The 17,749-nt window shown below is 39.9% G+C and overlaps 1 protein-coding gene across 7 annotated transcripts in view; it reads left to right on the top strand.

Annotated features, from left to right (window-relative positions):
- The window catches only part of NKD1 (NKD inhibitor of WNT signaling pathway 1), a 271,038-nt gene that overhangs the window by 136,161 nt on the left and 117,128 nt on the right, over positions 1 to 17,749 (top strand). For all 7 annotated transcript variants that reach the window (XM_064386408.1, XM_064386407.1, XM_064386410.1 and 4 more), the window contains 2 exons: positions 6,035 to 6,163; positions 16,940 to 17,077. The gene's annotated coding sequence lies outside the window, so the exon portion shown is untranslated. The remainder of the gene's footprint in view (positions 1 to 6,034; positions 6,164 to 16,939; positions 17,078 to 17,749) is intronic.

Genomic DNA, 17,749 nt, shown 5'->3' with positions numbered 1-17,749 from the left:
ATGGGGCAGGGAAGGCATTCTCTAGGATGGGAGTGCTGAGTTCAGGATGCAACAGGGCAAGAGCCCAACGTGCTGCCTGCAGATCATTGTTCCCTGTACCTACAAGAGCAAGGTGGGAGGGAAACTGCCTCCAGTCACCTTGCAGCTGTGATTGGAACCAGACTGCACTGCAAGCTATGAATGCATCTTGCTTTAGTTCCTGAATGGTCAATCAGCAAGGGGAAGATATATGTCAAAAGGACAGATGCAACAGAAATGAACTGTTCTCTAGACTCTTAATGTTTCTTTACAAAGAGGGTAGTCCTGAGGTCTCTAAAAATCTGAGTGTGATTGCACCATGCAGTATGAACAGAGCAACCTTCTTTGAAGCAGGGCAACATATTAAAGTTTTAATTCTATTTTTTACTAGTTCATTTTTCTTTTTACTTTCCTCTCTAATACCTCTGTAGATCTCTCTGCTTTCACAGGCCCTATGGATGCTCCACACAGGCTAGCATCACTTCCAGCCAAAACAGAAAAAGTTAAAAAGCTTTATGCTACTTTCATTCTCTGAATCTCTTAGAGTGAGTCTGTTTTATCTTCTCTGCCTTTCAGTTTGTATGCTCTTTTGGCAGAAGCTGTTGGCCTGATTCTGATCTTATCTGAAGTGTGTAAATCAGAACAAAGCCCAGTGCTTTTGAGTGAAATACTGGAGCAAACACCCTGCTATGGTGTATGCCATTGTGTACCGCCAAGAATTCCAGTCGGATTCGCAGCAAAAGGGAATTCTTAACTAGGTTCAGTTTATACAAAGGGCAGTTTGCTGCTACAAAGGGACTTAAATAGAATGACTCAACACTGAAACAAAAGTGGTGGGTAGGGATCACAGTAGTGAGCTTTAAAGGCATTTATTGGAAAGTCTACAGAAGGAAAAACTGAAAAAGCTGCTAAGAGACAGTTCAGCACCCGCATGAACAGTCAGTATAGACTTTTTTTTCTGGAACATACTAAGCTGGTAATACACCTGGGATTTCAACTCAGGTCTAATTATTATCTTTCACTTGCTATTATAACTATACTTGAACTCTTGGAAAGCAATGGAGAGATGGTGGCATCAGACTGGAGGGAGGGCAACCACAGCAAGAAAATCAGCATAAGTAAAAGCATCATTTTAAGAGCAGGGTTTTTCAATTTTCAGGTTCAGCATTCTGACCAGCAGTGCTTTCAACATTAATATAGAAGAAACCATAGAGGATTTTAAAGTGATTAGTGGTTTGGACTGACACAGCTATGTTTTTCTTGATAATATCTTTGCAATTTGCCTTTGATCTTACAAGTGGGCAAGAGCTTGTCTTTTAGGGGAAAAATAATTCTCTATTTCCAAATTTCTTTCTTTGCACTGGTGCAGTCAATCTTTATGTACATATATAGATTTACCAGTCAATTTATAATATATTATGATACCTATATTACTGCAAATCCTGGGTGAGCTGGCCTATTTTGGAGTGTCTTCTCATAGAAATTACACTACTAGAAGTCTAGAGGAAAAACTTCATTGTGATAGTCCTGATGGTAAACTTTATTATGCAGAGAAATTCTCAGAGGGTGTTAACATTTGCTATCTCAACAGTTTTCCTGAACTCTAAAGTTTGAAAACATCCTTGAGATCCATTGCCACTGAAATCATCGAAAGAAGCCATGCATCTCAGTCTCACTTGCTTCCAATAAAATATTGCTAAAACAGGGAGAGCTTGATTTGGTTCACTTCACATGAAGAAAGCACTTTTTCATAATTTACAAGTCAACTGCAGCACTTTCCACCACGGAATTTTATGGAAACCAAATATATTCCAGAAATCTATACCTAATTAAGCACCACTGCTGGGTTGCAGACTTGGCATTCCTAAATTTCCACTAGATAGAATCAGGAAGGATGACAGAGTTAATCTGTGCATGCCTTGTTCTTCCCTTAGCAGCTTGTAGTTCTTAGAAACATGACACTGAATCATTCACTTGACAAAGTGTTGCAGGCCCTAAATACTCATGAGACTCTTCCAGGAGATGCACAGTGAAAGGCTGTGGTCACAATTTGCACCAAAGAAAATTCTGAACAGATAGAAATGTTACAGAGGTTTGGACTGGATGACCTCAAGAGTTCCTTCCAATCAAGATTAATAAACAAATCTGTGATTATCAGCTAGTGAGGAACTTGGCAGTATTTCCAAATCACTGCTATTGCAGGAACCATCCCCCTTCTGTCCCTTCAGTGTCTTGCACAGGTCGATGAAATTCCTTCTTTAAAGAAGTTGTTATGGTCAGTGAAAAAAAAAAATTCTAGGGAGTTTACCAGCTTCGGCTTCTGTGCACTGCTCTATTCCTCCCCGGGGTTAGATCCAGACTTTGTAATTGAGATGGCAGTTACATCTCCTGCTTTTCCTCTTTGCACAGGACTAAGGATCATCAATCCAGAGCCTGTGTCCTTTGACCCACACAGCTGGGGATCCCCCAGCTGAAGAGACGTCTCTCTACCCTCCAGTAACTTATGAGTAATAACACTTTATGACACAGTATAAATCAAGTGATATCTAACTACATATACTTGCAAAAAATAAGACTTCAGTAAGCCTACCAGAGAGAGACTGGGACCTTTTCATTAGTTTCCTTGTTTTGTCTCTTCATAAACATTGAAACTAAATTCCTTTTCCATTCACTATGCCTCCTCTTCCTTGACTACCAAACTGAGGAGCCTGTCCTGCCTGCCAATCCTCCATCCCAGCACTCACTCTTACCTCATTAGGCAGCTGGATGAACTCTGCTTTGCTGAGAGAGAACCCCATAGCTACTCAAGGTTCTGCAAAAATGCAGATCTCAAAACTTATTTTTCCACGAGGAAAAACCCCATCAAATAAATGGTAGGGTTTTTTTGTTTGTTTTTAGTCTTAAAGTTGCACTATGGTTTGCAGAACCCAAAATGTTCCTTAATATTGTTCACCCCTGAAATATTTTACTCTCAGATTTTTTTTTCAATTGTCTTTATTCAAGTGTGGATAATCTAGGATTATTATAGAGGTGTTTACTAGCAAGGAATGTTTAATTTCCATACAGTGTAAATGTTAAAATCTTTTTTCTTTTACATGGCTCATCACCTTATTGTAGTTCACAAAATAGAGAAATCTATTTGCAGTACTTTAATTCATAAACTTTTTATTTTGAAAGTCTTAGACACTGCAATATGTACTTAAATTACCAGAACAACACCATCACTCTTAACTTTCTACATCTGCCCTGTCCCCCCTTGCTGATTTCTGGTTGATTTAATTCTCTTTCCAATGAGCAATTGACCCCTTTGTCCCTCATTTCCTGTGTGAGAAGAGGAGACCCCAGTAATGCCCACCCTCCCTGCCCAGCCTGGCAGAGCTCCCTGCCCATGTTGTGCTGAACTTCTCTCACAGAAATTTGCCTTCACAGGAATTTCTCTCAATAACCAACACTGGTTGCAAGAGAACAGACTGGGCTCTCCCCTGTGGGTATGGAGCCACTAGTTTTGTTTTGATTTGTTGTTTGGGGTTTTTTTGTGTGTCTGTGTTCTACATATTTGGCCTTGTCAACTGTGTTTACTCTAGAGTAGAAAAAGAGAAGCTGGTCAGAAAATGACACAGCTGAGCAGTTGTTGAACTGCTGGTTGTATCCTTAACTTGGTTATCAGCTCACATTCAGAAAGCTGAAACTTGATATTCCTGCTTTAGACACACGAGGAGAACTTCTGGTTTGAAGTGTATGTTCTCCATATCTAACTATACATTTGTGATATGCATCTTCAGATTTCAAAAGGAAGGTTAAATTGGAGTTTTACTTTATAGCTGGCTTTAGGCTTTATGTGTGCTCACCATGGCATGGACCTTTCCTGTACCAGGGAAGCTCTGAGCTCTTCCACAGCCCAAGGTGCCAGCTCTAGCTTTCAGTGCTCATTGTCAGAGTGCATCAGCATTTCTGCCTTCTCTGCCTCTCTCATGTGTGGAAGTCAGTCACTCAGAGAAGGCTGCCAGAGAATGGGGGACATCCGAATAGAAAAAATGCTGCTCTGAAAATATCATCTTAATGTTGTGTCCTAGTGTTAAAATTCATGTAAGTAGCTGTCAGTGTGTGCAGAGCTGGAGCTAAAGCTGTTTGTGTGCTGTGTAACATAGCAGGGGAGCCTTTTGATTTACTGAGCAGCTTTGTCTAGATCCAGAGCTGCTCCTTTGCATGCTTAATATTATCTTTACAGTTCTAAGAACAGATAAGCTGTTCTGACCCTCAACAGGATCATCAGATAAATCTTCTTAACAGCTATTATACTGATTATTTTTTAAATAGCAAATGAACTCACAATTTTGCATTAACATTGGGATTATTTTCAAGATACAAACACCCTCAGAAGAGCCTTGAGAGTAAACAGAGCTATTTTCCCAATTTATTAACTTTATATCATCAAATATAATCTGGCAATAAGTTTATTTGCTCTGATCATCCTCTCAAGATCAGTTATTATGCCCCCACAGTTATGGGCTGTCATTGGCTGGGTACACCAGACTCATCTGGAGTGTTTTGTGGGTATCAGCATTTTGCATACTTGCTGCAATGCTTTCAAGCTTGGGGAGTGTCCAGCAATGACAGATGGGTAATTTGTGATTTTATGAAAGCATTTCTACGGTTAACACTTTGGGTAAGTATGACTAACTTATCTCCCATCACCCATTTAGTGACCTACTTGAGGAGCCTTATAAACCATAGATCTGTCTCTTTTATGAAAGCATCTGCTATCTGATCATGAGCTAACATTTTCCATTTGTTCAATAGCCCTACATTAACATGTGACCCTCATAATAAATACCTGGATTCCAATCAGCATTACTGCTGTAAATCTGTTCATTGCTTCATCCCAAGCATGTTATACCTGAATCCAGTATAGAACCTTCACCCTAACACATGCTAGGCTATTAACTAGCTTAGGCAACTTCAACAACCCCTTCCACATAACTTCAGAATTTGTTTAGACCTGCTTCTGAGTAAGACTGTGGCACAGTCAACTGAGATGATGTTACAGCACAGTACATTAGTACAGATGACTCTTTTTTGCCATTTACCTCCAACTGGTTTTTCCTTTCTTTCCATCGTGCTCCATGGAAAGATGAGCTCATGCTCTATATTTTGCTAGTGGAAGCTATTTGGAATAATTATAAGCTATTCTTTAAGATTCATAGATGTTTTTAAGGAATACAGTAGATGCAGGCAGGGCAAGATGCTATTGTAGCAGGAAAATGAACATTGCATGGGTAGTGTGAACTGTTTTAAAAGGATGTGTTAGGCTTTAATTAGGCTTAGCATGAGGGGTTTTTTCCTGTGATGAAAACAGGACCTAAAGAATTGTATCTCTGAATCACTGTTATCACTTCATATGGCTAAAACTTTTGGGAAGGTTTTGAAAATAAGAAGGAAATGGAAGAGGAAATGGAGGTTACATGTCTGTAAAGCAAGTGAGCTGTTAGCCCCTTGATAGAGGCCCCATATTGTGAGGTGTTAGACCCTTGACAGAGGCCCCATATTGTAGCAACTTTTTCATGTCTGTACTATGTGAATGCTTGTCTTAAAGATACAAAACTGCTCAAGTGTCCTAGAAATGTTTGTTCTAGATATGGAACTAGCAAATCAGGTGCATTTCCACTCTACATTTGTTTGTAGAGGTTCAGAATTGATATCTGCTTTCCTTTGTGAAAGGACACCTTATCTTATTTGCTGTAGGTTTGTCTTTGTTTTGCAATCACATAAGAGAATGAACAAACAGCTTCAAAAAAAAAAGGAAATTTTTGCACAAAATATTAATTGCTGGTCATTTAGAAAAACCCATGATCAGGGTTGTGTAAACTAAGACACAACATGGATGTTTGTCAGCTTGCACCTTAGAGACTCATAATAGCAACAGCTTCAGCCAGAGTACTTCTGTCTCTTAAAAGGCCCAGTAGTAACTTGTACATTGTTCCATATCCCACATCTTTATTTCAATTGGAAAGACCAGGATTTTCTTCTGTGATGGAAAAAGCATTAAGCATGACTATCTGAAGAACAACCGCATGCTGGAGTGGAGTGCTTCATTTACCAGATGATTTCACTGTGACATTCTGTTCCAATACAGCATCCCTCTCAGGTAAGTGTTTCAGCACGCTGTAGGCTATTACTGAAAGAACAAATCCATTGTTCCAGTCAATGAAGTGGGAACTCTGTCAGTTGTATAAATTCTTGGTGTACTCATGCTTTTGATGACCCAGTTCTTTCAGGCATATTAACAGGAGTTAACAGAGGCACAAGGAGCCATCTGGTTTTTGTCTTATGTACTTTTGTTTGGATGTCTTTACCTTGTAGTTGCTCTGGTTGGGAGAGCATTTGCTGATTTTTCAGTACAGTAATAATGGACAAAGCATTATTGCCATCCCTATATGTAAGCCTGTTTGTGTTAAATCTATAAAGCTATGGCAGCAATACATGGTTGCCCCAGATCATAAATTTTTTCTCTTGAAAATACAAGTAGAGATGTCCTACTGAACTAAAATCTATACCCAGGAGGCCCAGTACTATGGAACATGAGCATTCCCTGTTCCAAAGCACCACTTGTAGTTCTGTTACAGGCTCAGCCTCCATCGTTGGACTCTGGGCTCACTCTGTAAAAACTGAACTCATGGGCAGACCAGAAAAGGAGCAGCCCTTGTGTGCATTTTCTTGTGTGTATGGAAGGGATGAATGAGCTCATACAGCTGCCCAATTACAGTTTGCTGACCACTATAAAGGTTCCTCCTTCTCATCCAAACGATGCTGAAGTTTTCACCTTCTGGCAAATTCACAAATCAGCTTCCTACACTCTTTAAACTTCTGTGTATTTATGATCATCTGGGGACTTGGCCAGTTCTTTTTAGGGGAAAGTTTTTCATGCCAGCAGGTTGAATGACTTCATTTAGTGTTTCAGTTGTTCCCATTTACTCTTTTTCTACCAACTGAATTGATTGCTGTAGAAATTGCACAGAAACATCTCAAAATACCTCTCAAAATACCTTCTGCTTTCCCAGGATCAGGCTCCCAGTTCTGCTGTCTCAGCTCACAGCAATCAGCTGGCATCTTTTTCAGCTCCAGTTGCCTTCCAGCGAAGTTCACTGCTGAAAAGGGAAAGGGTCAAGTTCTATCAGCAAATCCACAGCCTTCTGGAATGACTGTTGCTTCTTTTCTCCCCTGATCTTGATCTGCAAGTCCAGATGCATCTGAGTGTGTATAAACTGGTTCCTTGCCTGTTTATCCTGGAAGACCTTATGAGTTCTTAAATATGCCAAAAACACAAATTTCCTCATGTCCTTTGCCAGTTCAAGTGGGGTCTTTTTAGCTCCTCCTGACTTGTACATCTTAGTGAGACTGTGGCCAGTTATGGGCCATGCTGGCTGGTTCCAGCATATCGAGGGCTGGTTCTGGATTGGAATGATTGGAGGGGAAAAAACTTTGGACCATCACTGGTGCTAGATCAGACTAAGTGACTGCTAAAAGCCTCCTGTCCTTTCTGACCGTCGTGAACCATTCATTTGAGTTTGACATTGAACTGAAAAAAAGCCAGAGCTTGCACTTTGGCTGAGCAGGAACAGCAACTTGAAATTTCTGTGCTTATACTTCAGATCTCATTGCTAACACCACTAATCTCTTTCTGGCCTAAGGGGCTTGCCAATTTTAGCTGGTTTCTGTTAGAAGGAGAAGTTGGCTATGGAGTGAATTGTTTCTCTGGTACAAATCTGTTTGGTGACAAAGAATATTCACTGAGCCTGTTTCCCTGAGCATAGCTGGGATTAATAATGGCACTCACAGACACAGTCCTTTGTCCATCCAGCCCTCTACCCTAAAACTCTTTACCTTATCTCTTCTCAGATCATGTCGTCTGTTTGCCTTGGGTTTCTTTTTGCTGCCTTCATTTGTTCTTTCATTGCTTCTTTCACACGTTTGAAAATGCAGCACAAAAATTCAGTACAAACTCCTCTGTGATTGCATTTTTGATTGAAACCACTTCAACTTTTGCCTGCAAGGATCATCCTATTCCAAAATTTTCTCAGGACTTCTTTTCTTTCAACTGTTGCTTAACCAGAGGAAAACTAATGGAAATTATCTCATATTCAGGAGAATTACTTATTTGTCTGTTGCCAACCAGTGAATTTTGGAACAAGAGTTCTCCATTGAAATTCACTAGGTAAAACAGACAACACATGGAGCCACATTTTTGTGGGCATATCCTGGAAGTTGGTGTGTCCCCAGAAATACATCCATTCAAGAATTAGCTGTGATTTTGGTTTTATTGAGACAAAAATCACAGACAAATGCCTGGCAGGGGAAGGAGTGTGAATGCATCACTTCTGTTCACCTGCCAGGAGAGGACTTGCTTCAGAAATGATGCCTGTGACACTGAGCTGGGAGTGCCTCACTCCTGACTCTGTTTCTGCGCTGGTTTCAGCTGGAGTAGAGTGAAATTTCTTCAGAGAGGCTGGTACAGGGCTGTGTTTTGAATTTGTGCTGAAGAAACTACAGTTTCTTGGCTATCTTTGGGGAAGAAGGTGGAGACAGTTGTTCTTAACAGCGGATGTTGTGTCAAGGATTATGTCCTGCTTTTTTGCATCAGCTGAATTGCAAGTACAAAGTGAGGATGAGCACTGGATTTCAGCTGCAGTGGATAACCTCCAAAAAGGGGGAGAAAATAAAATCCTGTGGCTGTTCAGCCTACAACTCTTGTCATCTTCAGCTAACTTGCAAACTAATCAAATACCTGGTTTGTCTTTATTATTAATTTAAAATATTTTTTGATGATTTCACACCAGAGAAAGCAACAGGTAGAAGCATAGGCATTAAGAGCACAGTACAATGGTGCTATTTAATGGTTGTGACCATATTTCATTTGACTTGTCAGTGTGAGCAGTGTCTGTCTTTCCCTCAGTGTAGGGCACTTGCTGGTTCCCATGGTTGAGAGCTGGAGCTGGCACCTGCCAGGCAGCTCCTCTGTGACCGACCAAACACCGACTGTCTCACATTCACATATTACATTTTTATTTCGTCATGCATAACTGGGTCCATCCTAAATGCCCTTTTTGGAGAGCTGATAGGAAAGTCAAGGTTCTGCCTGCTAATTGCACAGAATTGGTCCATTGGGACCCTTAGTAATTACTAATATAAAAAAGAATGCTCTAGAAAGATCATGCTTAGTGAGTAAAAACAACCATGAAGTGTTTAACTGTAGAGACAATCAGAAAATGTACTTTTGATCCTCAAAGACAATCAATGGAAGGTGAAAAGAGAAAGAATTCTCAGATGAAACTCCATTTTCTCCAGTTTTGTGCTCATATTTACTAGGTTCTTGACATTTCTCTGCTATGAAAATTTTATTTAGGTTGAAGTGATTGTGGAGTTTAGTCTTTGAAAGATGATTGTTTCCCACTAAAATGGTTGAACAACAAATGTCAGTCAGCCTCATTTAATATTTTACATATGTAGCTGTGACCTAGGTTGGTCATGTCCAGCATACATCACGTTTCTAATGCAACCCTAGAGTTTTCAAGGGTTTAAATCACTCATTAAAAAAAAAAAAAAGAAGGAAAACTAAACCTGTTTTCTCCCGGGTATGTTGTTGTCGTTTAAAAATCAAACTGAGAAGTAGCACACACATTACTTGGGAAAGAGGAAATCTTTCAAAGTGTTTAGGGTTTGGAATAGGCTCACCAGGATGTACCAAAGAAGTGCTGTTTGAAAAGTAGTATGAACAAAGGAACAGTTTTTGATGGTCCCCATGATTATTTTAGTACTATTTCTCACTCAGCTCTTCCCCTACTTCTGTGGACTTCCCCTGGACTTCTATGTTCTTATTAAACATAAAGCCACCCCTATTTTGGATAGCAGTATGCTTTTGGCAATCATTGTTATAAAACGTCTGTCAAACTGGTTGGAGAAAGACCTTATTTAAATGAAAATTTAAATTACTTTTTAAAAATGAAATTTGTGGCACACCTTCTAAATATTTGATCTGTCCAGCAAGACCAAGGCACACAGCCTTAACCAAATGTTGCTTGGGATGCTTTGAATAAGGATATTCAGAATAATTATAATGGGGGCTCATTGTCTTTCACCTTGTCAGTAAAGTGATTTGAATCTATGTGAGTAAATAAAGAAAACAAAAGGCAAACATGTTGGGGAACACAATCCTGTCATCTGGAATTCACGTGTCATCCAAACATCACAAGTACCTGTCCCCTCACTCCTCCTGAGAGACAATTCAGACTTTATCACTGTTTCAGACCTTTGTCAAAACACCCATAAATACATGTATTTGGGTGACAATCATAAATATGTGAAATGTACTGCCTACTTTGAAGTCTGCAGTTCAGTCTCTGGGAAAAAAAAAGCTACATAGAAAGAGTTTATAGAAATGTAAGAGCAAGGGAAGGAATTTGTGCTGAAGGCAAAATCTCCAACTCCATAAATGTCTGACCGTTTAAACCAGGAGAATCACTGTAAGTGCTTCATGCTCCCTCACACATCCATTCTCATATTGGATGATTTCTGTAGCCCTTTATACCCATTGTGGCGAATTGCCAGAAAAAGGCATATTTTAGCTGCTCCTTATTAAGAACAGCATCTGAGGAAAATTTCTGAGAACTAGACTTTCAGCTGTATTTCTTCTACATTTTCATGTTCTTAAAAAAGAATTTTTATTGCCGCCAAAAGATCTTCAGCACAAATATCTCCGGGTTTGAAAGCAAGAATGGAGAGCATTGTTTACTGATAATTTGTAAAGTTTTGTGAGAATTCTAGAGCACGTTTTCTGTATAGAGAATGTGCACATCTGCCAGCAGAATAAGGGCTCGTGTCTGAGCTGCCAACAGCAATAGACTGCGCATGTATCAGGAAGGGTTTGTCAACTGCTCCCTTCTTTTAATTTGCACGGTTAGTGCTGTGAGGTTTATGCAAGGCAGCTCTCAGGGGAGGGGACTGAAAGTTCTTTGAAGTCCTTTGTGGTGGCTGTCTAATCTGGAGAAGAGGATTACTTTCTTTCTGCCAGAAGCACATGACAGTTTGGTAATTAATGAGCATCATAAAGTTCTCTTTTTCTATTAGATACCCATTAGTAAACCTGGGATGGTTGTCATTTTGGACAAAACCATGCATATCCTCATTTTATCCCAACATCAAAGGGGATCTCCTACTGTCTGATGCTGAATGCTCTAATTGTGTTTGTGTTTGGTGGAGTTGGTGCAGAATGCATCTGAAACAAGCCTTGACATAAACTGTAGGTCCTGTGATTGGACACACAGCCTGAGCCTTCCCAGAGCTAACAGCTTAAATGAGTGGTGGGTTTCTCTATTATTTTAAACATACTGCTCTCTTCCTCTCCTGTCTGTCTGTTTATGCTATTTGTTTTCCTTTGAGAATACGGGAATTAACATACTTTCCACATCCATATCATGCTGAAAAAAGGAAAGCACTGTGTTGGGCTATTTCCCTTTCCCCTTTTGATATAGTATTACAAAAAGTCTTTCTTTAGGATTTAAGAGCATTTCAGGTATTAAAGCTCTCTTGGGTTGTCTTTTTCACATTATTCTGAAAGTACAGAATGGTTTCCTGTTCTTTATATTTGGCTCTTTTATACTGAAACAGTTGAAAAGTCCTAGTCTGTGGACTTTTTCTTTCTGAGAAAATGTCACCCTTTCTTCCAAAGGGTCCAGTTTCTGAATGCAGTGTAGTTTCTTCAACTGCATTTAATCTCCTTTAGAAATAAGAAGAATGGCTAAGCAGCCTGTTTTATATATTCTGAATTTAAGATTTTTTTAAAGGTCAGATGCTCATCCTATACTCAAAATCTGTGCCGAATGCAGGCTGGAAAGAACTCAAGGATATGCAGCTGCCTTTTCTATGCACAGGGTTGGACCAGAAAGCTCCACTGCAATGAAATGTGATGGCTTCAGAGGGACTGCTCAGTTGTGAAGCCTAAAGAGGAATATACATACTTAAGATTCCTTTTGCTTTGTTTTCTGTTATATTATTTTATCTTTTTAATAGGATTATGTCTGTATTGTTTGGAATATCTGATGGGCCCAGAGTTCTTGTTCAGGGTCAGGCTGGATGCTGTATGTTGTGAATGTTAACTCAAGATTAGCAAAACAAAGTATTATTAATTTTTGCATCTCATGTGGTGAAAAAAACCCCTGGTGTCCTAACAAAGGAAATGTAAAAATCTGCAGTATAAAAACACATAAAATACAGCTAACTGGCTTTAACTGGCCCAAATGTTTAGCATAATCAGAGGCACCCTGCAGTATGGCTGTAAAGGAAACTGACAGAAATAAATGTTCTTCCTTTATAGCAAAACTGAAATAGACACACTGAATTTCTTCTGAAATGAAAGTGTACCTTCACTAAAATCTCTGGGAAGATGAACCTAGGTCAATAAAGAGTCAGATTAATCAGAATTGGAAACTGTTTTTTTCAAATGAGATCTGAAACCTTTAAAATAAGATTTAAAAAAGTATAATCACTATATTTGTTATATCTAGGGCTGAATTTTTTGATCATGTTTTTCTGAATCATCTTTGCTCTTAGGAGATGAAAGGGATAAGTAATACCATTGAAGATACAAAGCAACTTGTAAACATAGTCTCTGCATTCTCTCACATTTCAAATTGGAGCTGGTCAGAAAATTTTTTGTGGACCTGCTCTTCATTGCAAAATGGCAATCCATATAAATGTTTCACTTTTGACAGTGCTCTATGTATTAAAATACTGGAGCAGAATATTTGAATAGACTTGAAACAGAAGTTCTTTATATTTTTGGAATAGAACATTATGACCTTGTAAAGTAGATTTTTAGCCCATTGTTTAAAACTAAGAAGACAAACTCTTTTGTAATAAGAAAAGCCTAAAAATCAGAACCATCAGTTTAAACCCAAAAAGAACTTTTAAAATTTTATGAAAATAAATAAAGAGTTTTTTTCTCAGAATGAAAAAAGAAATTGTGGAATTTCCAACATAGCAGAAAACCTACTTTCTGCACAGCTCTGATCCCAGTTGTAAGCATGACAAAGGCTTGGACCATTGTAGCAGTTTGAAACTCTTTTATTTGCTTTTATTTACTTTTGTCTATTTTTACTTTTGTCTAATTTTCTTTAAACAAATGCAGAGAATCACATCTGGATTCTTTTAATTGCTGAAGTGAAAATTATGTATGGCTGGGATAGTTTGTGGTCCTTGCAAGATCAATCTCCTGCCAGTTTGTACACAAAAGACCATTCCATGTTTACTTCTGAGGCTGGTACATTGAATTTGAGATTGGCTCTAGACACAAACTTCAGGTAGACTGAAGACTGTAGACTCCAGCAACCCATGCAGATGTGGGGTTGGGGCTGGAAAAGTCACAGCCCAGCTGGTGTCTAATTAGGCAAGGCCTGGAAGAACAACAAAAAGGGTTTCTGCAAGTGTATCACAGGTAAAATGTGGGTCTGCTGCTGAATGGGGGGGGCTCGGTGGCAAAGGACACAGAGAAGGCCAAGGGGCTCACTGAACTCTTCAGCTCCTCCTCTCCTGGTAAAACCAGCCTCCAGCTATCCCAGGTTCATGGGCCCAGTGAGAAAATCTGAAGCAATGAAGACTCACCCTCAGAAAAAATGTCAGGTTGCTCAAAGAAGCTGGATGTAACAAGTCCATGGGAACTGATGGGATGCACTCATGGGGGAGCTGGCTGATATCTCTGTGAGGCCACTCTCAGCTATCACTGAAAGGTCACCACTGTTGGGAAAGGCTTTCTGAAATAAAGCAAATGTGACATGTATCTTCAAGGAGGACAAAAGGGAGAATCTGAGAGTTACAGACCAATCAGCTTCACCCTGATCCCAGGGAAGGCAATGGAACAAATGCCCTGGGACCCATTTCCAAGCCCCCTTAGGACAGAAGGTGACTGAGAGTGCTCAGCATTGATTATGAAGGGGGGAAATAATCCCTGGCAAACATGGCAGCCTTCTGTAAGAAAGGTGGATGTTGCAGAGGATATTGTTCATCTTGGCTTCAGTAAAACCTCTGACACTGTCCAATCCCATCCTTGCTGACAGAGGGATGGAGGGCAGTCTGGATGAAGGACAGGCAGGTGGGCTGAACCTTGGCTGAACTGCTGGGCGTGGAGCTTGTGATCAGCTGGAGGTGGCACCAGTGCAGTACCCAAGGAACCAATACAGCAGCCAAACACTGCTAAACCTCTTCGTTCATGATAGGGGGGCTATGTCAGCTTTAGCTTGTTAGTCCTGTTTGGCCTGATTTAAGACTCCTTAACTATTTGCCAGGGTGCCACAATTCTGAGTATGATTCCATTGTGTGAAAGATGAGCTATTGAAATATTAGACGTTAGAGTAAAGAGAATATAGAATTTATAAACAAAAGTTCTATTATCCATCTCACTGGTTTGTGCTACAGAAAAGAATTTGTGGAGAACCATAGGGTATTCAACAATAATCCAACAGCGGGGAAGAGCTGAAGTATATTCTTTTTCCATAGAGATTTATGCTGATTTGTAGAATTTTAAATCCAGTTTTATTAATGCCTTCCCACTCTCAGTAGGAAATACTCAGAACATATGAGGAAACTGTCTTATGAAACAAGATTTTATTTTAATAATGTGGATATTATTGTACAGCTACTCAGACATGAAGAGACTGAATAGTACCTCATGGGTCTCTTGAAATCAGTATGGAGCCTCCAGACCAGCTCAGTGGCTTAGTTGAACTCAGTGCAAGAATTTTCTTCCTCTTTTCTATGGAGACTACACTAATTGAACTTCTTCAGTTGGTCTGAAATACTCATGATCCACTTTATTTTTTTGTGGTAGGTAGATCAAGAATTGCTGAACAGGGCACTGGTCTCTAACAATGACCAAAAGCAGATGCCTGGGGAAGAATATAATAGGGTTAACATATCATGATACCTCCACTCAATCATCTCTCAGTCTCTCACAACTTGTTATTCAGGGAATTCTTGAGTCTGAAATTACTTCTCTGTACTTAGAAACTGTCACTGGATTTCCCTTATGTTGGTTTGCCCTAACTTTCCTTGAGCCTCTGTACGCTACAGTGCTCCCACTGTTTAGCTGGCTGGGTGTACCAGAGGAGCAGAGATTGCACAGCTGTTCTTGCATGTGTTTGTCTGCTTGAGCTTGATGGGAATGGCTCATCTGGTCACAGTATTTTTCTGCACAGTATCTTTCTGCACAAGAGGGCTAATTAGATCAAGCCCTAGGATCGGAGCAGTAACAAACTTTTTGAGGTGACATTCTAACTCCTTGCAGATACAGAAAACACTCCTTGAAACATTCCACAGACCCACAGCTACACGTACAAGAATGGCCTTAACACACTTGTAACTTACACATCGACTGTCTTCTGTACAGTGACAGAGCTGAGATCTCTCACGCTTCTCTACATCCTAATTGAACCTTGTCCAGCATAGTAACATTTTGTTCCCTCTGATCTCCTGAGTGTTTTACAGTGCACAGCATGCAGGAGTATTCTTTTTGTATTTAAAAAGTCACCTCTCCCTTCAAGACCAGGGAGAAGAAGAACCTTAAAATCTTGCTCCATATGCACAAAGTGGAATGCATATCACCCAGCTTTAGTATCTACAATATCTTCACTTGATCTGGTCACCTGGTCTCTCTTTATAGCCAAGGGAGGGGAATAACCTCTTCATCTGACCTATTTTAAATGTCTATATTAAGATGAGACAAATCATGTCCTAATAGGTACTTTTAGAAGATGATTCATTTCAACTTCATAGAGACATATAAAATAGGTCACATGAATCACCCATTTCTCTCCATTGACTGTAAAGGAAGATAAATTCTGCCTAGTATATGTTCAGGAATCTGTATTTTTTAAAATCTAAATTTGGATTAATAAATAAGACACTGTTCTCTTATTGTGTGAATGTGGTATTAGCAGCAGTGACCCAGCCACAGTCCTATCCCTGCCTCATTATACTGAACGAGTCTGACAGGAAAGATTCTCTCAAGATATTGTAAGAGGCTTCTTCAAGGGAGGCTGTGAGGAAGTACAAGGTGTGTGGTTTATGTGCCTGAGCTCTTTCACTTGTCTGCCCTTTGGCTGCCAGAAGAGAGGCAACAGGGAAAGCCTGCTATGATGCACCCTGCCTTTGCAGGACACTGCCAGAAATGCTGCCTTGGTTAGACGTGGTCTGGCACTAGTTCAAAACCACCATGGCAAAATTATGAATGCCAGCAGAAGAATTGAGGGCTTGTTAGTTTTATGCAAATCCCGGAATTCCTGTAGCTTCTGTCATGTATTTGAAAATGCACAATGTAAAAGGACACAGAAAGTAGAACAGAGCAGCAAAGTGGATCTCCATGGGTTATCTTCATTCAAACTAATGCAGCCTATCTGAATGCAGTAATTATGTCATTAATACCATAACAAAATGTTGCAGAGGCCATGTATTGAGAACACAAATTAAATCAATGTGCAGTGTGTTTGGTAGAGTCTTGTAATGCTGATAGTTAATTGTAAAAGAAAAGCAGAGAGATATAAATTAAATTTTCAGAGTTTACTTGGTCATTTTGTATCTGTCCATCGGCCAGTCCTTCAGTAGTTTGATGTAGAAGTGAAGAAGACTTTGATTTTAAGCTCATTTAAGATAGTGTCTTATCTATATGAGTCAGTTTTGTGGTTCCTTTGGATGCACATTGTAAGGAAAAACTAAGTAAATTTTGAAAATAGAGCTGTTTTCCACAGCAAAATTTAGAGAATATAAGTAAACAAAAGGACAATTTACATCAAGCTGTGTGTGCTGTGCTGGTGGCCTCAATATAGTTGAAGTGCTTCAGTGATTTCTGTTTTCCTCACAAGGGATTCCTTGCACACAGGGTTCTGTCCGTGCCTCGTCACCTGGAGCGTGTGTGTGCTGTGCTGGGCAGTGCTGACTCGCTCTGTGCTCCTGCTGTGTGCCTGCATCTCCCTGGGTCTGGGTCTGGAACGAGTCTGCTTCTGATTCAACAACCTTGGTAAGCTGCACAAAGGCTGAGCACTGAGCCAGGACCGTGGTCAACAATTAACAGTTTGGATCTTTCTGTGGTACTCGGGGTAATTCATCCCCAAAACTGTCTGTGGGCTACAGGCAGCTGGGCTCTGCTGGGAACTGCAGGGCAGAAACACACACAGGGAAGTGGAGAGGGGCAGTTTCTGTGCCTCAGCCCCTCACCTGTGTCAGCCTCTGTATTCCTGCTGCATCACAGGCTTTGTACTAACACCACTCCTGGGTGTGCACAGGGTGCCTGTGGGGAAAAACATTAGTAACCAACGACTCAGCATGTAAACAACACGTAAAAAACCTGATTGCTTGCTTTGCTGAATCTCAATATCCAAAAGAAGGCATTCTTTTATAGCCAAGTTTCTTTTAGAATGACCAAATACTTGTGGCAAGTCACTGGAGCCAGATTTGTACAGTGACATGGTGGTCCAGGCAGAGTTTTTAGAGGAAAGTTTTCTTTCCCAGTATGATACGTGTTTGCCAAAACACTTTGGAATTGTTATAATTCATGCAGAGCTTAAAAGGTAGTTTTATTAACATTTATTATCCTTTTCAGATATTTATTAAGTTAACACTTCTTACACTTACTTATTTGTAAGCACAGCACCAACCCTATTTACTATAGCAACAGAACTTCAATAAACTT

Source organism: Passer domesticus, chromosome 12, assembly GCF_036417665.1.
Source record: "Passer domesticus isolate bPasDom1 chromosome 12, bPasDom1.hap1, whole genome shotgun sequence".
NCBI classification, from domain to species: Eukaryota; Metazoa; Chordata; class Aves; order Passeriformes; family Passeridae; genus Passer; species Passer domesticus.
The sequence above is the reverse complement of the archived record's forward strand: the minus strand, read 5'-3'. Positions and strand labels throughout refer to the sequence as shown.